The following is a 22098-nucleotide window of genomic DNA, read 5'->3' as shown; positions in this document are numbered from 1 at the left end:
CACATATAGGTAGCTGGTACCCATCTCAGAAGATTCTAATTGCTAATTTCCTAACTCTAGGTTGGGCCGGCAAATTCGTATTTCTAAAGAGCTGCCTGGGTAGTTTGGTGTCCGATACCATAGAGAAAAATAAATCATGGAAAACAAAACTCTGGCATAAAAATGCTACGTGAAAATAATGTATGTATATATGCACATAGGTGTGTTTATATGTGTGTAACAGAAATAGATGAGGAGGCAAGAACATAAGGCAGATCCTCAGTCAATAATGGAAACTGATAAGATAGCACAAACCCTGAGAGCTAAGCAAGCTGAAGGCAGTGCCTGCCCTGGGAAGGATGCCTATCACTAGTGGAATTAAGCATTAGTTTTAATGGCGCAAACACAGCAGAAGGAGATGAAGACGAGGATTACATAAAAACACCCCGGAGAACAAAAAGCAAAGACAGGATCCCCCAGAAGTCACACCTTTGATGGGTAAAGAAGGAAGGAGCCAGTTCTATAGGAAATTTGCCTGTCTTAGCCTCGGGTCTGGGTAAAAGACATTGATCTCCATTGAGAATTCTTAATTCAAAGCTCATTCTCAGGTAGTTTGGGGGCCAGAATCATAGCTACCTTGTTGGTCTGAAAGCCAACAATCTTGTAGCCTGGCAGAAGCAAATACAAATCCTATTTAGAGGACTGTATTTTAAAAACTGGCCTCAAAGATAAATTTCCAACAACGTGAACTTACAACGACAATAAACAAAAACTGCAGAAGTAACAATGAATTCAACCCCAGAACACTGATAAAATCATCATGCACAGAACATAAGGAAAATGTGTTTAATATATTTCAAGAAATAATAGGAAGTAGGTGGTGGTTTTAAAATATGTCTCCAGGGATTGCTAGAACCCAGGAATTGGAGGTTACAGTGAGCTATGATTGTGTCACTGTGCTCCAGCCTGGGTCACAGAGTGAGACCCTGTCTCTAAAAAACAAACAAACAAACAAGTAAAATATGTCTCTAAATTATTTCCCTTTCTTCTCTTTAAAATGCAGAGATTCCCTCCCATTGAATTGTTTCAGTGACTCATTTCTAATAAATAGAATGGGACAGAAGTGATAATAAATAGAATGGGACAGAAGTGACACGTGAATATAAGTATCAAAAACGTTATGACCCTTGGACACAGGGTGGGGAACATCACACATCGGGACCTGTCATGGGGTAGGGGGAGGGGGGAGGGATAGCATTAGGAGAAATACCTAATGTAAATGACGAGTTAATGGGTGCAGCACACCAACATGGCACATGTATACATATGGAACAAACCTGCGCATTGTGCACATGTACCCTAGAACTTAAAGTATAATTACAAAAAAGAAAAAAAAAAGAGAAATTAGAAAAAAAATGTTATGACCCACGCCTGGTGCACACACGCGTGCGCGCACACACACACACACTCTCTCTCTCTCATTGTTTACTCTCTTTGGAAGAAGCCAATCTCCATGTTGTAGTGACACTCAGGATGCCCTATGGAGAGGCCCACACAGAGGAGAAATGAAGCCCCTGGCCTACAGCAGGGCCCAACTTGCCAGCTACTTGAGCAAGCCACCTTAGAAGTCAGTTATCCATCCCATGCTAATGTGTGACTGCAGCTGCAGGAAAGTTCCCAAAGGACATTTGCTTAGCTGAGCTCCTCCTGGATTTCTGTCTAACAGAAAATCTGAGACATAATAAATCCACTTATTTTAAGCCAGTAAGTTTTATGGTAATTTATAACTCATGAATAGATAACTATACAGAGTATACAATTTTATGATAAAAGAACAAGAAAACTGTCAAAAATGACCAGGTGTATTTGAAAAGGAACCAAACAAACGTTGCAGAAGTAAAAATTGCCTAGCAACTGACTTACCAACAGAGACAAGGTAAGCCTTAAGGGAGTGGAATACCTTCAGTGTACTGAGAGAAAATAAGTGTCAACCGAGAATTGTAGATCAAGGAAAAACACCCTTCAGGATGGCAAAATAAAGATATTTTTTCAGATAATAAAAAACAGATGCTACTAGTACCTGACACCTACATGAAGGGAAATTTTAAAAGATATACTTCAGGAGGAAGGAAAATAATCCCAGAAGGAAGGTCTGAAATGTGAAGAATAGTGAGAAAAGAAAACAGCAACTTTATAGATAAACATTTTAAAATATACTAACTGAGGCCAGGTGTGGTGGCTCAGGCCTGTAATCCCAGCACTTTGGGAGGCCAAGGTGGGTGGATCACGAGGTCAGGAGTTTGAGACCAGCCTGGCAAACATGCTGAAATCCTCTCTCTATTAAAAACACAAAAATTAGCTGGGTGTGGTGGCGCGTGCCCATAATCCCAGCTACTCGGGAGGCTGAGACAGGATAATCGCTTGAGCCCAAGAGATGGAGGTTGCAGTGAGCCAAGATCGTGCCACTACACTCCAGCCTGGGTGGTGGAGCAAGACTCCATCTAAAAAAAAAAAAGATTATCTATCTATCTATCTATCTATCTATCTATCTATCTACTGAAAAATCAGCAAGGATATCTAATTAATGAAATTAGAACAAACACACTTTTAAAATAACAAGCATGTAACCCAGGAGGAGGTGATGAAACTTTCTAACATTCTCACATTGTGTTGGAGAAGAGTGAAGATATTAATTTCGGACTTGAAGTTAAATATTCATGTTAAGATTCTTGGTGTATAACTTTCAATCTAGTGGGGGTTAAAATTAGAATGAGAAATAAAAATCTACAGTCATTCTAAAGAAGGTTAGAAATGAGAAATGAAGAAATCTAAAAAGTATGCCAACTAGAAAGCACAATATCAAGTAGTAGAAATAACACCTGCCATCTTGGTGGCCGCAATATTAAGAGTAAATAGACTCTTACTTTTTAGGTGAAAGATTTTCATTTGGAAATTTAAATAAATCCGACTATATATCAAAGAAAAACTCTGAAAATAAAAAGAGGGAAAAAGAAAATACAAATACAAAAAAAGATGATGAATTTGTATTCAAAATAGACAAAAGATACATTGCTAGATATAATCTTTACATAATAAAAAATTGAAGTCTACTGATAAATTATACAAGATGTGTAAGACTTTAAGGGGAATATTGTAAAATGTTATTGGATGATATTAAAGAACAAATAAAATAATAACAAATCAGGTTTATAGATAGGAAGATTCATTATCACAAAGACAATTCTCATCAAATTGATTTACAGACAGAAATAAAATTGCAATGAAAATCCCAATGTGTGTGTGTACATATGCAAGGAACTTGACAAACTTATCCCAAAATATATACAGTTAAGAACGGCCAAGATTGTGACAATTAATTGAGCTGGTACTATACTTTTTTTGAGACGGGGTCTTACTCTGTCGCCCAGGCTGGAGTATAGTGGCGCAACCTCGGCCCACCACAACCTCTGCCTCCCAGGTTCAAGTGATTCTCCTGCCTCAGCCTCCCTAGTAGCTGGGATTACAAGTGCTTGCTGCCACGCTCAGCTAATTTTTGTATTTTTAGTAGAGATGGGGTTTCACCATGTTGGCCAGGCTGGTCTCGAACTCCTGACCTCAGGTGATCTGCCTGCCTTGGCCTCCCAAAGTGCTGGGATTACAGGCGCGAGCCACTGCACCCGTCCTATATATGTTTTTAATAGTTCAATTTTTAAGTCATAAAAAAGAAAGGAGAGCAGGTGAGAAAACTAGCACTACTAGCTATCAAGATTATTACAAAGGCATAATAATCTAAACACATGTAGTTTTGACTTAGGAATACATAAACAACTAATGGAACTTATTCATTCATATATAGGAACTTGATCTGTGACAAATAAGCGTGGAAAAGGTAATAAAAAAAATATTGGGACAAATCATTACCATACAAAAAATATTTAATCTCATATGAATGAAGGAGTTAAATGTGAAAGGCAAAGCTTTCAAAAACCTGGAATACAATAAGAAGAGCATTTTTATGACCCTAGGTTTTAGTTTATTTTCATAAGTCGAATCCAAAACCATGTAAGATCGTAAAGAAAATGACTGATAAACTCAACTTCAGTGCAGAACTTCAGCGCATCATAAGACATCATAAAAATTAGACATGCAATAAACTGAGGGCTGATATTTGCAGCATATAAAATTGGCAAAGGCTTAGTTCGCAGAACACATAAAGTGTGGCTACAAGTCAATATGGAAAAGATGAGCACCGAAAAAAATGGGCAAAAGATATAAACAGATATTTCTCAGAAATTCTACCAGCCAATGAACATACTAAAAATGTACCACCTCATTAATGATGAAAAAAATGCAAATTAACATCTCAGGTATCGTTCTTCTAGATTGGAAAAGATCATAGCATGTAAAACGATAATGAGTAAGAACTGGTTAAGATGGGTGGCAATAAGAACTCTTCATCACTAGGGTAGGGGTATAAACTGGAATAACCAAACATTTTGGAAAACCACTGGCAGCCACTAATAAAGTTGACTGTGTGTATACACACGCACGTGCATACACACATGCACACACGTGCACATGCACACCCACGCGAATACACACATGCACACAAGCACGCATGCACACATGCTCACGAGCATACATGCACACACACGCACACACACATGCACATATACACACACGCACATACACATGCACACATACACACACGCACACATACACGCATTCTCTAACCCACTCCTATGTGTAACCTCTCAGGAAAACCCTAGGAGATATATAAATAGTACTCATAGAAGTATTAGGAATAGCCAAAAATGGCAAACATCCAAACGTCCTATGACAAAAGAATAGATCAATCTAATGTGACTTATTCACATGCAGCAGTGAAATGAATGAACTCAATGTATATGGTGCAACATTGATGCATCTCACTAACATAATTTGAGCAAAAGAAGCAAGTCACAGAAGTATTAATATAGAATGCTTCCACTGTATAAAGTTAAAAGAGGCAAAAGAAATACACATTGCTTGTGACCGTGACTGTTAAAACCACAAAGTACATGGAAGTGATAAATCCAACATTTGGTGCAATAGTTAGCTCTGGGGCAAAGACAATATGGAGCTCCAAGTCTTTGGGTGAGGATGTGTCTTAAGCTAGACGCTGTGTGCATGGATGTTAGGTTTATTATTCTTTAAACAGAATGTAAACATTATATATGTCCCCCCCCAAGTAGAACATATGCCACAGATTTCACATATACCAACAAATACAAAACAATAATGATTGCAACAAAACAAACATGGGGGTTGTGGATGAGGGAACAATAGGCTTTGCAGGACATTCTTCAGAAAACCTCTAGGTGGATGCCAGTACCATAAGGCATTCTTTAAGTGTCTATTCACACATCCATCTTCCTGTTCTGACTGTGAACCCAGTGAGGGAAGGAACTGCATTCTTTTTTTTTTTTTTTTTTTTTTTGAGACGGAGTCTCGCTCTGTCGCCCAGGCTGGAGTGCAGTGGCCGGATCTCAGCTCACTGCAAGCTCCGCCTCCCGGGCTTACGCCATTCTCCTGCCTCAGCCTCCCGAGTAGCTGGGACTACAGGCGCCCGCCACCTCGCCCCGCTAGTTTTTTGTATTTTTAGTAGAGACGGGGTTTCACCGGGTTAGCCAGGATGGTCTCGATCTCCTGATCTCGTGATCTGCCAGTCTCGGCCTCCCAAAGCGCTGGGATTACAGGCTTGAGCCACCGCGCCCGGCCAAAGGAACTGCATTCTACACTTGTTTGCTTCTCCAGCCCTGGCACAGACAAAGTGCACTGCTGATGTGCCATGAACTTTCCTTAAAAGGCTGAGTGACAGTGACTCCATCCTCCTAGTGTGACTCACAACAGAAATCTGCCAGTCTGCCCAAATTCCTCCTCTCCCTCACCAATGGCATCCTTGTCATGGTAACTCCAAAATATATCTTGGATCTTGCCACCTCCACCTGCAAATGCTGCTGTACCAACTTCCTTACCTGGTCCTAAGTGGTCACCTTGTTTCCATGACATCTTCTCCCATCCAGTTCCCTACTTGAAAATTCTAGACATAAAAACCCAAACTTACTGTGGTGGTCTATACGTCCCTATCCAATATGCCCCTGCTCGTTTCCATCCTCACTTCCTAATACCACCTGTCACTCCCTATACCCCTGCCATGTTGGACTTTCCATCCTTTCAAGACCACCTGCTCTGTCCTGTCTCAAGCCCACACACATGCTAAAATGCTCCCCCCAACTCTTGTCACGGTCAGCGCCTTTCTATGTTTCCAGCTTGAATTTCTCCTCCTTGGAGAAGCCTTCCTTCATGTCCCTCTCTCCAAAGTAGCTTTCCCTGCCCTTCCTTACTCTTGTTCTCTCTCTGTTGCCTTCTAATGCCCATCACTGTTTTTTTCTTGCTTTTTCTCTTGCCTCTCTCTCTCTCTCTCTCTCTCTTACTTGAACACCCAGGCTCTTGAGGGAAATCTATGACTTATTATTTCTAGGACCCAGCAGGAATATAGTAAGTGCTCAATAAATATTTGTTGCAGGAAAAAAAAAAAGGAAGCCTGGATTAAGTCTGAAGATATTTCTTAGATGAGCTGTGAATGTTACCTGTCATCTCAGATATTTCTTTTTTGTTGTTGTTGTTTAATACCCTTATGTAAATCAAACACCCACTATCCCAAGGAAATAACACTTCCCTTGTAGAAAGGGCAGCAGATAATGAGCCCTGGCCTCATTTACCTCTCTCTCTCTCTCTCTCTATACACACACACACACACACACACACACACCCCTTAAGAGTTTGTTCTTACCAGGCATGGTGGCTCACACCTGTAATCCCAGCACTTTGGGAGGCTGAGGCAGGTGGATCACCTGATGTCAGGAGTTCACAGCCTGACCAACATGGTGAAACTCAGTCTCTACTAAAAATAAAAATAAAAAAAAATTAGCTGGGCGTGGTGGAGCACACCTGTAATCCCACCTACTTGGGAGGCTGAGGCAGGAGAGAATAGCTTGAACCCAGGAAGCAGAGGTTGCAGTGAGCCGAGATCATGCCATTGTACTCCAGCCTGGGCAACAAGAGCAAAACTCTTTCAAAAAAAGAATCTGTTCTCTCATGTTGATCCTAGTTTTCATTACTTACAAAGGAATGATATTGTTTCAACTGGGTCTCCCATTCTTCCAGAGGCAAGTGTTAATTCCAAGAGTGAGGACATTCTCTCATCTCTTGGCCACCCTTCTTTGCTCTCTCTCCCACCCCATAGCTGTATCTGAATTTGTATAAATTGTGACCCTCAGCTCGGTGTGTTCAGTGTTGAGATATTTCTCAAAAGGAAAGAACAATTCAAAATAAATGGTGTTGGCTGATAAGCGACCCAGTGATTATCGGCAAAAGTCCTCCAATCTTGAGCTGTTTTCCTAATTAACTAGTCCCTCTTTCCTTAAACGACTGCATCTTCCAATGTTTTATGACAGCTAATTCATTAAGAGGCAGAATCCAAAGAGAAGGCCTTTAGACTTTCCTCAAAAGGACTCAGTTTAAAAGCAAATAGGTGAAGGATTAACAGAAGGTTCAAGTTTCATTAAGTAGATGTGTTGATGTTACCGGAAAGTAAAGTGCAGAGGGCTGAGTCTTCCATCCTTTGGACCACAGCATCGCCCGTAATGAATTCTGTACAGCATTGCTTTCAACCCTGCGATATTTCATTCATTGATTTTATTGTCAAATGAAAAGGCACTGGTTCCAAGTGGCATTTAGTGAGACAGATGGGGAGTGACCCAGACTTCATTACTTGGCGGTTGCTCTCTAATTTTAATGCTACAGGGGTGGAAAGCAACAGAGGCGCCGGATGCTCTGGCTCTAACATCTGGAATTGCTTTGGTTTTTGTCCAAGTTACCAAAACTTGGCTCTTCAGTTCCATCTGTCTTTGGAAATTGGCAGAGCTCAGTCTACCTTAAATGCCAGTGGAGTGCCTGACTGAGCTTCTCTCCTGTCATTCTGAGGCTTTGAGGGGCTCATTTGAGGCTGTGACCTCAATGTTCAGGCAAACCTTGCTAGCTGTGGCAGAAGACGAGCCATCTGAAAGGAATGTAGATCTTGAAGGTAACATCTGGAAGCAATCCGCCATGTTTCCTAAGATGGGGTAACGCTAATGAACAGCGTTGACGAGCGCATGGAACACCAACAGCCTGGTCTCTGTTCTGATCTTCTGACTCTTTGATCAGAGCATTCACTCCTTTGTTGAGGACTCTCCAAATCAATGTCTCTGCACAATTCACCCCTCTCAAGTCTCAGTTGAGTTCTGGCCCCATATCACCAATTCTACACCAGACATCTCAACTAGGCTGTCACTCAAAGTTAACATGTCAAAAACCCATTGATCTGGGTACAGTGGTGCATGCCTCTAGTCCCAGTCCCTTGGAAGACTGAGGCAGGAGGATCACTTGAGTTCAGGAATTCAAGGCCAGCCTGGGCAATACAGCAAGATCCCATTTCTTTTTAAAAACACAAATAAACAAACCCCAACATCTAATTTTTTGATTACAGTCACCATCTTTAGCCAGCACATTCTGAAGCCTCAAATCCCATTACTTATCAACCGCTGATCAATCATTCCTTTGGCAAAAAGGAGGACACAAAATCAAAACATTTATTGAATATTGCCTAGGAACACAAGATCTGCATACATCTATTTTATTTTTTCCAGTGGCTCTCTGAGATACGTATATTAATCCCCATTCGTATGGATCAGGAAACTAAAGTTGACAGCTTAAGCTACTTGTCCAAGGGCACATAGCTAGAATATGGTAGAGCCAGAATTCAAATCCAGGTTTGTCTGACTTCAAAGCCCTGTTCTTTCCATCATACAAAGCTACCTCCCAAAAAGTCTCATAGAATCTGCATCCTATCTTCCCCAGCAGACTCCCTGTGGGCCCAAATCTCCATCAGCCCTGCATGGGCACATGCTCTCCCTCACCTCCCTGGAAGGGCCCCTCATTCCTCTCGTCCATAAGCCCTCCTCACCTTGTGAGTTCCACTTCCTCCACACTGACCTCGACCTCTTCGTGGGGAGCACTGGCTTCTCTGAATGCAGGACCCCATTCTGGTCTGGCCCACACCATCTAATATTTCATTTAGATTCAGTTCAAATGCCTCCTTTGAGGAAAAGGCAGTGTAGTCTCATAGAAACACCATGTATGAATCCGAGAGAGCTATTTTACAGCGTGTGACCCGAGTTTCCCTGAGTGTCAGGTTGGACTTTTGTAAAATAGAATATTGAGTTGGTTGTTGTGAGGACCATGTATGGCAATGTTTGTAAAATGACTTATAAATGTGGTAGGACTGATGAGACTTAATAGTCTTTCTTCTTCTTCTTTTTTGAGAGAGTCTCGCTGACTCCTAGGCTGGAGTGCAGTGGCGTGATCTCTGCTCATGGCAACCTCTGCCACCTGGGTTCAAGTGATTCTCATGCCTCAGCCTTCCAAGTAGCCGCGGTTACAGGCACACGCTACCACACCTAGTTCATATTTGTATTTTTCGCAGAGACATATTTTTAGCAGAGATTTTTAGCACCATGGTGGCCAAGCTGGTCTTGAACCCCTGACCTCAGTTGATCTACCCACCTTGGCCTCCCAAAATGCTGGGATTACAGGCATGAGCCACCACGCTCAGCCCAGTCTTTCTTCTAACAACAAGATATTGATTCTGGAAAGCCCCGAACAACCCCATAAAGTATAAACACAATAATAATAATAATAATAATAATAATAATAATAATAATACCTCTTATTATAACCGTTGCTTTTATATGCAAAGCATTTGCTCAATTTTCCAATGTGGCTCTTTAATAATTTATTATGGTCTCTTCTCTCTCCTCATGAATTTTTTTGTATTTTATTCATTGCTTGTTTCCAACTCCTGCGCCCCACCCAAAAGAATGCCCATATGAACCACGCTGAATAACCGGTTAGGATCAAACACAAGGCTGCCCAGGAAACTCTTCCACTCAGAGAGGTGTAGGCCTCCTTCCCAGGTGCCAAAGTACAAAAAGAGGCTGAAAGCACTGGGCTGATCTTATGATCAATAAAAGATAAGTAGGAGTGGCTCGCCCCTGTAATCCCAGCACTTTGGGAGGCCAAGGCGGGTGGATCATGAGGTCAGGAGTTCAAGACCAGCCTGGCCAAGAGACAGGCCTGGCCAATATGGTGAAATCCCATCTCTACTAAAAATACAAAAACGAGCTGGGCGTGGTGGCGGGTGCCTGTAATCCAAGCTACTTGCGAGGCTGAGGCAGAAGAATTGTTTGAACCCGGGAGGCTGAGGTTGCAGTGAGCCGAGACTACACCATTGTACTCTAGCCTGGGTGACAGAGTGAGACTCTGACTCAAAAAAAAAAAAAAAAAAAAAAAAGATACAGAGTAGAGCCTCAGTGCACAGCCAGGGGAGACAATGGGAGGACCATCCAATCAATTCAGTTACAGGTGGAGCTGAGCAGGCAATCCTGATTTAATGCCATGGGTTATCTTTGAGCTGATTCATTCAGTTGATTTCATATTGTCAAGCATACTTTAAGCTCTCTGGAGGCAAAGATGGTAGTTACCTGCAGACTTTCCCAAGCACTTTGCAGGATGTTATTAAACACAGAGAAATTGTCAACAGTTTGTACTGATGAAGGAGAAGGAGAGGGGCATGCAGAGGGAGAGGAGATAAAGAAAAAGGGATGACAGAGAAAGGATCTCACGGTTGCTTACCTCTTTTTCAGTATTTCTTTCTTTTCAAATATCTAGTATAGTGGTTTCCAATGAGAGCAGGACTGATTCCTAGCGGGGTATTTTGGAAATCTCTGCAGGTGGTTTTTGTTGTTGCTATAATTAGAGGATGCCATTGGCTAAATTTAGAAGGTGAGGTCAAGGGATGATCAATATTCTGCACCGTACGGGGAAATTCCACACCACACACAATAGTCCCTTGCCTCTCATGACTTTCAAATGTCTCAGCAGATTGTCATTTTCGTGAAAAAGACGTCAATAAGCAGCTATGTATAAAATCTAAACCACATTTTACATTTAAACTCTGAGTGTTTCTGCACATTTTAATATATGCTGACTTTTCCAGCAAAGCCTCTACCATGTAAATTGAGGGAAGATCGTACTCTGCTTTGTTTGGAATTTTACCAAGAGCTGCTCGTCATTTTGTAAAGTAATGATACCAGTAGCAGTGCTGCTGGCAGCATCTGAGTCATCAAACGACGCACCTGTATCTTTCTGCATTTGTAGCTGTCACGTGTACAGGAATTCTGTTGATGCCTGCACAAGACCATTTCATCTTGTCTTCCAGAGCATTGGGTGGTCAAGTATCTTGGCTTGCCTGGGACTGAGGAGTTTTCTGAATGTAGAACTTTTAATGCTAAAATTGGGAGAGTTCCAGGCAAACGAGGATAAGCGAGCCACTCTACTGAGTATTAACATATTGAGATGCATTATACTTTCAAAATGATACAACCTATACTTTTTCATCTCTCTCTATCTTTTTTTTTTTCTTTGAGATAGAGTTTTGCTGTTATTGCCCAAGCTGGAGTGCAATGGCACAATCTCGGCTCACTGCAACCTCCACCTCCCAGGTTCAAGCGATTCTCCTACCTCAGCCTCCCGAGTAGCTGGGTTTACAGGCACCCACAACCACACCTGGCTAATTTTTTGTATTTTTATTTTTTGTTTTTTTGAGATGGAGTCTCACTCTATCGCTCAGACTGGAGTGAAGTGGTACTATCTCAGCTCACGGCAACCTCCGCCTCCCAGGTTCAAGCGATTCTCCTGCCTTAGCCTCCTGAGCAGCTGGGATTACAGGCACACGCCACCACCATGCCCAGCTAATTTTTGTATTTTTCTAGAGACAAGGTTTCACCCTATTGGTCGGGCTGGTCTCAAACTCCTGACTTCGTGATCCACCCATCTCGGCCTCCCAAAGTGCTGGGATTACAGGCGTGAGCCACCACGCCCAACCAATTTTTTGTATTTTTAGTAGAGATAGGGTTTCACCATGTTGGCTAGGCTGGTCTTGAACTCTTGACCTCAGGTGATCCACCCGCCTTGGCCTCCCAAAGTGTTGGGATTACAGGTGTGAGCCACTGCGCCCAGCACTTTTTTATACCTTCTACATACACAAGGTGCTGGGCATATGAAAAGTGATGGAAAAAATATTTATTAAATGAATGGGAGAAGAGGGAGAGAAAAAACAGGCCATTTTCTCAGAGTTGCTAAAATTAATCCTGTTCTATGACTATGCGCCTTTCTAGGAGTGTGCAGCTGATACCAAGGCACACCTTCTCACCATCCCACAGTTTGAAGACATCTCATATTCTTATATTGCAGAAAAAGTATTCTCCAAAACATCTTTGGAAGGGAAAAGAGGTTGGCCTGCCTTCTGAAAAGGAATCATGGTATCACAGAATCACACATTTCACGGGAACTTCAAGGTTACTAAATCTCGATAATCTTTTTCACTCAAAGGGCCTCAAACATATATTGTTGGTCAATGTATCGTGCCTTTTATTTTTATCTATTGATTTATTTTTTGAGACGGAGTTTCACTCTTGTTGCCTGGGCTGAAGTGCAATGGTACAATCTTGGCTCACTGCAACCTCCGCCTCCCGGGTTCAAGCAATTCTCCTGCCTCAGCCTCCCAAGTAGCTGGGCTTATAAGCATGTGCCACCACACCCGACTAATTTTGTATTCTTTAGAAACAGGGTTTCACCATTTTGGTTAGGCTGGTCTCGAACTCCTGACCTCAGGTGATCCACCCGCCTCGGCCTCCCAAAGTGCTGGGATTACAGGCGTGAGCCACTGTGCCCGGTCTAGTCTGTCTTTTAAAAGGCTATACAACTAGACATATATGTGCTTGGTGACAATGGTAGAGACATGGCACTTACTCCCTTACACCCGGCACGCTTTGCATATTGACAGTGCCTGCCTTCCACCTGCATATATGTGAGTCTGAGACCTCACTGTTATCAGGACACAAATCACCTCTGGAGTCTTGATAAGTCATCCTGAGCCTCACCTTGAACATCTGCTTTGAGATAATAAGGAATAACTGGGAAACAGTTCTCTTTTTGATTCGTTTGCGGTCACAAGAGGAAACCGACCACAGCTTACAGGAAAATAAGGAGCATGGAGAAAGAGTGGGGTGCTGTGGGTTAGCCGATGTCCCTAGAGAAAACGCAGCTGTCAGCAAGATGGCAACGCCCCTGCATCCGAAACACAGCTGCTCATCTGTAATCTTGAGGCAATTTTGTTCAGGGGATAACTGGCTGAAAAGGAGAGAGCAGAAGCGAGAGGCCAGGAACTTGTTTCTGACAGCAATATCAGAATAATATTATGGAGACGGAATGCCCTCTTTTGTCAAACCGCACCTCTTTTTACTCCACCATCTACAGGAGGTGCTCCAGGGACGGGGAGCCAGGCTGAATTTGGGGGCAGGGAATGGCATAGTCTCCTCGCTAGAACAGAGTTTTTGTGTTTAATATGATGAGTTTAGAAGCTTTCTCAGGAATCTTGCCTGATCCCATAGAGAAGATGAATACTGGGGTGGGACTACCAGGGTTTGAATCTCTGTTTCTTCCTATCGGCATCACTTTACCAGTCAAGGGCAAGTTGCGTATCTCTTAATCGGATTCCTTACTTGTTAAACAAGGATGATGATAATAGGATTTATGTGATAGAGATGGTTATGAAGACAAACTGAGGGAGATCAAGGTAGAGAAAATATGTAGTCCAGTTCCTAGTACTTACATGATAATCAGCATTAGTAAGTCATTATTTTTATTTATTTATTTATTTATTTATTTATTTATTGAGATGGAGTTTCGCTCTTGTTGCCCTGGATGGAGTGCAACGGCGTGATTCAGGCTCACTGCAACCTCTGCCTCCTGGGTTCAAGGGATTCTCTTGCCTTAGCCTCTCAAGTAGCTGGGATTACAGGCATGCACCACCATGCCTGGCTAACTGTTTTGTATTTTTAGTAGAGATGGGGTTTCTCCATGTTTCTCAGGGTGGTCTCGAACTCCCGACCTCAGGTTATCTGCCCACCTCAGCCTCCCAAAGTGTTGGGATTACAGGCGTGAGTCACCGTGCCTGGCCTAAGTCATTTTTTTCACAGCTTTACTGAGATATAATTAGCACACTGTACAATCAGCCATTCTTTTCAACCATGTCTGCGGCCCAAACACCATCCAGAGCCCCTGATTTGGATAGGTGTTATTAGAGAATATTGTCTGTGAAAGGAAAATAAATCGTGGGACCCCAAAATCAGTAAGCCAAAGAAAAAAGTCAAGCTGGGAACTGCCTCAGGAAAACCTGCTTCCCATTTTACTCCTAAATAAGATAGCTACAAAGATTTTTTAAAAAGCTACATATCTCCCTCACAATTTGCCCACAAGGAAATTCCCTGTGAAACTCAGTATCTTTATTCTACAACAATTCTGTTGAACTTCACCTGGCAATGCAAATGGATAGATGATTAGCTGACCTTCACAGGTGTGGGACAGAGAGTCCTCCTCCCTCTGCTCACCTGAGACAAACACATACCTGATTGCTTCCTCTGCCCCATTTATGTAAAAATGCAGATTCACTGAGCCAGACTAAGGCATAAGTGACTAATTATCCACCCCTCTTCTCACTCTAAATGGTGGATTCAGTGAAGGGATGATCAAAGACTCAAAAGAATGCAACCCTTTGTCTCTTATCTACCTATGACCTGGAAGCTCCCCCCACTACTTCCACTTGTCCCTCCTTTCTGGACCAAACCAAGGCACATCTTATACATACTGACTGATGTGTCACGTCTCTGTAAAGTGTTTACAAGCAAGCTGTCCCCTGACCACTGTGGGGCACACTTTGTTAGGACATCCTGAGGCTGTGTCACAGGCACATCCTTAACCTTGGCAAAACAAACTTTCTAAATTGATTGAGACTGCTCTCAGACACTTTGGGTTCATATGTCGTTTAAATGAAGTAGCATTTCCTTTTTGGTTCTCTTCCCTATCCTGCCCCCCAGCCCCTCAGCCCAAAGAATACTAGGGTATTAATTACATCCAAAAGGTGCTCTCCAAAGGTATATACTCATGAACAGATTGTAAACGAGGAGGGCAGAAGCAGAGAAACTCAAATGGCGATGATGTCCGAGTGTGGATAACTAACATTAGCAGAACGTGCACGCAGGACCCTCTTCATGCACGCAACAGGCAGCTTGGGTGACATGACTCGGATGTGAGTCATGAGGTGCTGCCCTGCGATTCTTCGGCTCAGTGACACTCGCTGGAATCGAAGGACAGTGGGGAGCCTTCTGAGCCTGTCACAGTGCTCTTTTCTTAGGTCACAGACATAACTTTCCTGGGAAAAGTTTCCAAAGAGATAAAAAAGAAACAGCTCAGAGCTGCGTGGCGACTCACCGTTAAGTTTTCAAAGTGCCGCTGGTGACAAGAAATTCTGGGAGGAATGTTCTCAGAAAAAGCCCCACCTGGAGCGTGAGAGACCCTGGCACTTCGTATGTATAGATTTCTTCCTTCTTAGATGAATCAGGAGATCAATGGACTATAATTACGGGGCTGCAGCAAAAGCAAGGCAAGGCCGATGGGTCCCTTCCAAGAAAGGGTTTGCTGTCAGTTCCAAGGAATGGGGAATTTTGCAATCTCTAAAGAGCTCTTTGTTAAAAGTTTCTACTTGATAATTATGTCTTCTAAAGATTCTTTGTCAAAGTCCCTCTTTGTTTAGCAACTATGCTTGCTTGTTCTTTTGGGTTCAACAAAAGATCAGGGAAAGATTTGTCAATCTGTATTCCAAATAAGGTAAATGAAAACTGCCTGTCCTCATGGGACCTTAATTTCATGTCCAAGAAAAGTAGTAAAAGCATTCAGAATACCCCCAAAGCTTGCCTGTGGTTAGACACAACTCCCCCCAGCCATGCACACACCCACCCCCACGTTCCCCACAAAATGCCAGTGAGCTCTTCCAGGTCTTAGGGCTCAGCTGAGTAATCCACCTTCAAGCAATGGGTTAGAACCATTGACCATGACCTAGGAAAGTACTAAGCATTGCAATTCATCGGTAACAAATGGAGAATTAAGGCCTTTGGTCACCATCAGTCTGTTGATGTCCTGCAAATTCCACTTCATTGCAGTAAAAATGGTCCAAGCGCTTGGATAAAGGATCCTTGACTGTCGCTGATCTAAAATACCCTCTGCCGAAACCTAAACCTCTTTCTACATTTCTCAAACAGGCAGCATCTCTATTTGCATCTGAGTCACAGGTCTAACTCCTTCCTTTCCTGGAAGCCCTTCTCTAACTCAATGGCTCTTTCCTCTACCTCTTCAGGGTTAAAGGTGAGCCCTACTTCACTCACCCATCCTTAGGTTGATTAAGCTTTAATTATGTCAAGTTCAATGGGCACTGGAAGAGGGAGGAGGATAGGGCCCCATCTCTGCCCACAGTCCAGAGGGAGCAATAACATGGACCACAGGGACCATTCTCAGAGGAGAAGCTCATGAAATGCTTGGGAAATAAGCAGTACTTTCCAAATGGGCTTCCACTGGACACCAGTGCCCTGAGCCATTGTGTGCCTGCCATAGTTTCTTCTTTGAGCTTCAAAACACATGGAAGTACACTGAAGGCTAAAGGAGCTCCAGGCTTAAACCAGTTTCACCCAGAATCTCCCCAGTGTATTTAGCCATGGAGGCTCTTCTGCTTAGAACACTGATTAACATCTTGTGTTCTGCAAAATAGTCTGGGAAACAACACTGCATTGCGAAGTAGGATGAAATAATGGCCATGAAAGAACTTCAAATAAAGAGCCAAAGGGCGAAACTTCCTCCATGCTGCTTTCCTAATTGCAGAACGATGAAGAGGTCAAACAGATTTGTTTGGGAACTCAGTTTTGCGGTTTGCTACCTGTGACCTTGGCCAAGTGAATTAACCTCTCTGAACCACAATTTCTTCATCTGTAAAAACATAATGAACTGTCACAGAATTTCTGTGTGAATTAAATGAGATAGCACATGAAAGCATCTGGCACAATGCCTAGGAGGAATCTAGTAGGTGCTCGATAGGCGTTTCTTTCTTTCTTCTCTTAGTTCCACTGTGTTCCCATAACAGGGATGGTCCAAGTCCCTGATGTAGCACTTAAAGATGTGAGAGAGCATCGCTAACTATCTTCTCCAGTGGACAGATTTCCTAGAACATGGATGTTGGGTACTGGGGGACTTAGACCTTCCATTTAGCCTCCGGAATGGAGCAGGTGGCTCAACATGTAGTTGATGCCAAGGATTTTTATTGTACAACAGCTTTTCCCCCAAGGAACCTCACCATTCATATCAGTGTTCCTGGTAGCACGTGGCATCCTTTTTTGTTTAAGCCTGAATTCCTGAGGCCAACTTTCCTCCTGCCAGCAGGTGCCAGTTAAAGAGGCTCCCATGCAACCCTTGGTGCTGCCCTGGGGTTATACCTGATGTTGCATTTACTAGACAGCCCTAACATTGTCCCCTTCCCCCGATGAGACCCTATGCTCTTTCAGAACGGGAACACGGTCTTGTTTATTGGTATCCTCCAATGCCTAGCACAGCACCTGGCACCTGATAAGCATTCGGCAAGTGATGGGGGATAAAATGAATGGATGACTGGATGGACTGTTGGATGAACAAACGGAAGGAAGAGGGAAAGGGAAGGGAGAAAGTAAGGAAGGATCTGTCTCCATTCCACGGGAAGATAAACTCCGTAAAAACAGGGACTTTGTCAGTTACTTCTGTAGTCAACAGGACTAGAACAGTGCCTGGCATAGAACAGAAACTAAATCAATGTTTCTTTTTTTTTTTTTTTTTTGAGACAGAGTCTCGCTCTGTTGCCCAGGCTGGAGTGCAGTGGCCGGATCTCAGCTCACTGGGAGCTCCACCTCCCGGGTTCACTCCATTCTCCTGCCTCAGCCTCCCGAGTAGCTGGGACTACAGGTACCCGCCACCACACCCGGCTAGTTTTTTGTATTTTTTTAGTAGAAACGGTTTTCACCGTGTTAGCCAGGATGGTCTATGTTTCTTAAATGAAAGGATGAATGACTGAATAAGCCAAGCTGCTATTTGGAAAATGAGTGGTAAATAATTGCTACTCACCGACAAATCAAATTGCTCTGAGATTACCTCCTGATCTGTTTGTTCCCCATAATTACTAGAATAGTTTAATATTCATGTAAATCAAAATGAGGAGCAAGGGATATTAACAAAAAATAATGTCTTTCTTATTTTATTTTATTATTTTTTTGAGACGGAGTCTCGCTCTGTTGCAGCGCTGCAGTGCAGTGGTGTGGTCTCGGCTCACTACAACCTCTGCGTCCCGGGTTCAAGCAATTCTTGTGCCTCAGCCTCTCAAGTAGCTGGGATTACAGGTGTGCACTACCACACCCAGCTAATTTTTGTATTTTTGGTAGAGATGGGGTTTCACCATGTTGGCCAGGCTGGTCTCCAACTCCTGACCTCAGGTGATCTGCCTGCCTCCACCTCCCAAAGTGCTGGGATTATAGGCGTGAGCCATCGCACCTGGCAAGAACGCCTCTTGTTGGTCAAGCAATATACAAAGTTCAGTGATTACATCAAGATGCTGACCCCGCCACCCAGGAACTACAGAAACCAATGGTGCCTAAACTGAACACAGGAGAGTGAATGACAACCGAGGCACAAGGAACAGGTACCCTGGACGGCTTCACACAGACCTTGGAGCAGGGCCGCGCCATCCCAGCTAGAGTGTGTTCTACTAGAAATGCAGAGAGTGACAGCATCAATTAATCCCTTCATGATTCTAAAGTCAGAAATGTAAGCCTTTTATGATGCAGTAAAACAATTTTTATGGGTTTTCCCATCCGTCTCACGTCTTGATGTATTTTTTAATCAAAAAGGATAAGAACGAGAAGTCAAGCGGGTATAAATCTCCTGCTCATTTCTCTGGTTCTCTGCCCAGGGAGGGGAGGTGAGCCCCGCAGAGGTTCCTGTCCTCCCAGGGAGTATTTTCCAGAAAGCAGCTTTCTTCCAGTAGAGGAGAACCAGGCCCTGCTTTAAGTAATGTATACATTCTCCAAGGGCCGCATGATTACATGAAATCTCAGTAAACCAAATTTCATGTTTCCAATAACGTTGGATGCATTTTATCTTTATTTCTGATGACAAAACCAAAAAAATCCTTTCATGAAATGTGCACACTTGAAAAACCACAAAAAGAACAAAAGTTACTTGCAATCTTACCACTTAGAGATAATTTTATAATGCAATCTTAGACTTTCATTACGTGTTTAGATATACTGATATATATTTTGACAAAAACAGGATAATGGTAGAATTACTATATAACCTACTTACTTTTAACAGCTGTTCTATAAATACGTTATTAACATTTCCCAATGTCGACACTCCACATTTTATGTATGATTTCCATGTTATTCAATTGTATAGATACATCAAAATTTAACAACTTAAATTTAAATGTATCTCTTTTTGGAAGTTGCGTATGTTTTCAAAATTTCCTCATTATCAATAATACTAAAAGCTCCCTATTTTTATCTCTTAAAATTTCCTGGAAATGAAATGGCTGTATCAAATACATACATATTTTAAAACTTAGATACATACTTTCAAATTGTCCTGCAAAAAAAAAAAAAAAAAAGCTTTAGTGATTTATACTTTTTCCAGCAAGGAGAGGTAGTTATATTTTAATACCTTTATTATCATTGGTACTATAGATACACAAATACACACACACACAAACACACGTACACACACATATTTCTTTTTTTTTTTTTAAGCACTGCCACTGTTTAATTACTGCCTTGGTTTTCAAGTTTTTGTTTACTTTGTGAAGTAGAGTTTTTTTCATGTGTTAAATGACTTATTTGGGTTTACTTCTTCAGTGAGGAAACTTCATGTCTGTGGGCCACTCCTCTCTTTATTTTTCAAATGATTTGTAGGAACATTTTACACATTGAAATACCGATCCATGATTTTTAATCTATGGTGTAGATGTTTTCTAGAGTAGTTTGTTTCAAACAAAAATTTAATGGTGTTTTGTTACCTCTTCTTACGCACCCTACGAATTTTTCATTTGGCTTCTTACTTGTCAAACAGTACCTAGTAAAGTCATACTAGGGCAGATGAGAGAAACACCACCATGCACGGCAAGTATATCACTAATTTATCTGTTGGATGAGCAGAGATTTCATTCAAGGTAGATATTCCCTAGGTAAACCTCACCCATTAGAGCAACTGCCAACATTCAAGGTGGATATTCCCTGGGTAAACATTGCCCATTAGAGCCACTGCCCTATCGAAACAGAGGCTGACAGACGATGTAAAAATTGGTCATAAAGAGATTGGTACCAGTTCTCTTAGCAAAAGTCAGGCAATGGCTGCCTCATTTAGGACAGTAAAATTTTGAGTGACATACAGGTCACAGACAGAGTCAAGAATCTGCAGTGAGGAAACCTGCATTAGAGTTTCTTCTTTTCTACCTACCAGGCAGTTAGGTCAACTTCTTTGATTTTCAGCTTTCTTACTGCCTATCAGATATCATTACCATCATGATCATATCTACCGTACTCCACAAACTAGCTCTTAAATCTAACTGAAAGCGCTTCCTGAACTGTTAAATGTTATCAAAATGATTGCTACATTTTATGACCGATTTGAATCAGGAATTAGGTGGAATTACTTGGTTTGAGGTCAAAAGCAGGAAGGAGTCTTGGAAGCTGACTTGCAAGAAAGGCCATAACCTAGAAAAACCTCTTGGGCACTTTATCCCTCTTGCAACGGGTTGGTGATGGCTATAATATTAGCAAATACAAGGTGTTGTTATTCATGCTTTTCTCCTCCTCTTTCCTTTTTCCTTTCTTCTGTTTTTGTATTTCTCACACATTTATCGGGCATTAACCTATGGTGTTCTATGCTGAGCCCTGTCCCAGCAACTGGGGTCTCAGGGATGAGCAAAATATAATAGGGATCCTCAAGGGACTCACAGTTTCTGGATTTGGAAAACCACTTCCTGCTTGTTAAAGGAGGGTCTCACTGCGTGTTAAAAGAGCATCACACACTGGGGCCTGTTGGGGGGCTGGGGGCTAGGGGGATAGTATTAGGAGAAATGCCTAACATAGATGATGGGTTGATGGGCACAGCAAACCACCATGGCATGCGTATACCGATGTAACAAACCTGCACATTCTGCACATGTACCCCAGAACTTAAAGTAGAATAATAAAAAAACCCAAACAATCCAGTTATACTCTTTCAGTTATTTTAAAATGTACAATGACATTATTACTGACTGTAGGCACCCTATTATAAAAAAAGACTCTTGTCCCTATTGGGGTGTTGGGAAGCAAAACCGAAAGTTGGCTCCATAGATCCTGGCAATGCCAAGAGTTTGAGCACTTGAGGCAGCTCCAGGATGGTGGGGGTACAAACGGCACCTTCTCCACCTGATGCTGGGAAGTCAGGAAAGCAGAGATTTCATGCGGGATGGATAGGACTTGGAAGCAAACCAACCAATGCAGCTCTAGAAACCATTGCCGTGTATCTACATTAGGTTGTTGTTATGCGTCCTGTGATCTGTTTACTATTATCATTTTCTTCCATGACCTTTCTACCTGTAAGATTTCAATCTTTTCAAAAGTCTTGGCTGGTCCGCCTTCCATTTGGTTGACACTTGAGTGAGAGCACTAAGGGTTACATGGCATCATCCGGAGGCTGGGCAGAGACGTCTCACCTGGGAAGGTCAAATTCAGACGACCCCAATATGAGCTTTCATTCAGCTCTCTCTCTTAGAGAGGAAGGTATTTTTACTTCCAGAGCCACTCTGGAGATCCAAGATTTCATTTTATTAATGGAAATGCTTCCCCTCGCAACCGCCAGTCCAGCAAAGCTTGGAAACACACTGATACTGGGGGCAGAGGTAGTGTCATGCAGAACTGGCTATTGAGTTCTCATGTCCAGAGGACGGAGAGGGTGATGGTGAACAGATGGGGACAGAAAGGACGGAGGTAAAATGGGGACAGAAAGGACGGAGGTAAAAGA

At 42.5% G+C, this 22098-nt stretch overlaps 1 protein-coding gene and 1 long non-coding RNA gene across 7 annotated transcripts in view; one reads left to right on the top strand and one right to left on the bottom strand.

Moving 5' to 3' along the window:
- The window catches only part of LARGE1 (LARGE xylosyl- and glucuronyltransferase 1), a 629905-nt gene that overhangs the window by 166301 nt on the left and 441506 nt on the right, over positions 1-22098 (bottom strand). The gene's annotated exons all lie outside the window — the stretch shown is intronic.
- On the top strand, positions 13772-21061 carry LOC140709096 (uncharacterized). The gene is made up of 3 exons (XR_012089467.1): positions 13772-15548; positions 17883-18000; positions 18311-21061. It is a non-coding gene; the product is annotated as an uncharacterized lncRNA (long non-coding RNA).

Source organism: Chlorocebus sabaeus, chromosome 19 (genome assembly GCF_047675955.1).
Source record: "Chlorocebus sabaeus isolate Y175 chromosome 19, mChlSab1.0.hap1, whole genome shotgun sequence".
Taxonomy (NCBI): Eukaryota; Metazoa; Chordata; class Mammalia; order Primates; family Cercopithecidae; genus Chlorocebus; species Chlorocebus sabaeus.
The sequence above is the reverse complement of the archived record's forward strand: the minus strand, read 5'-3'. Positions and strand labels throughout refer to the sequence as shown.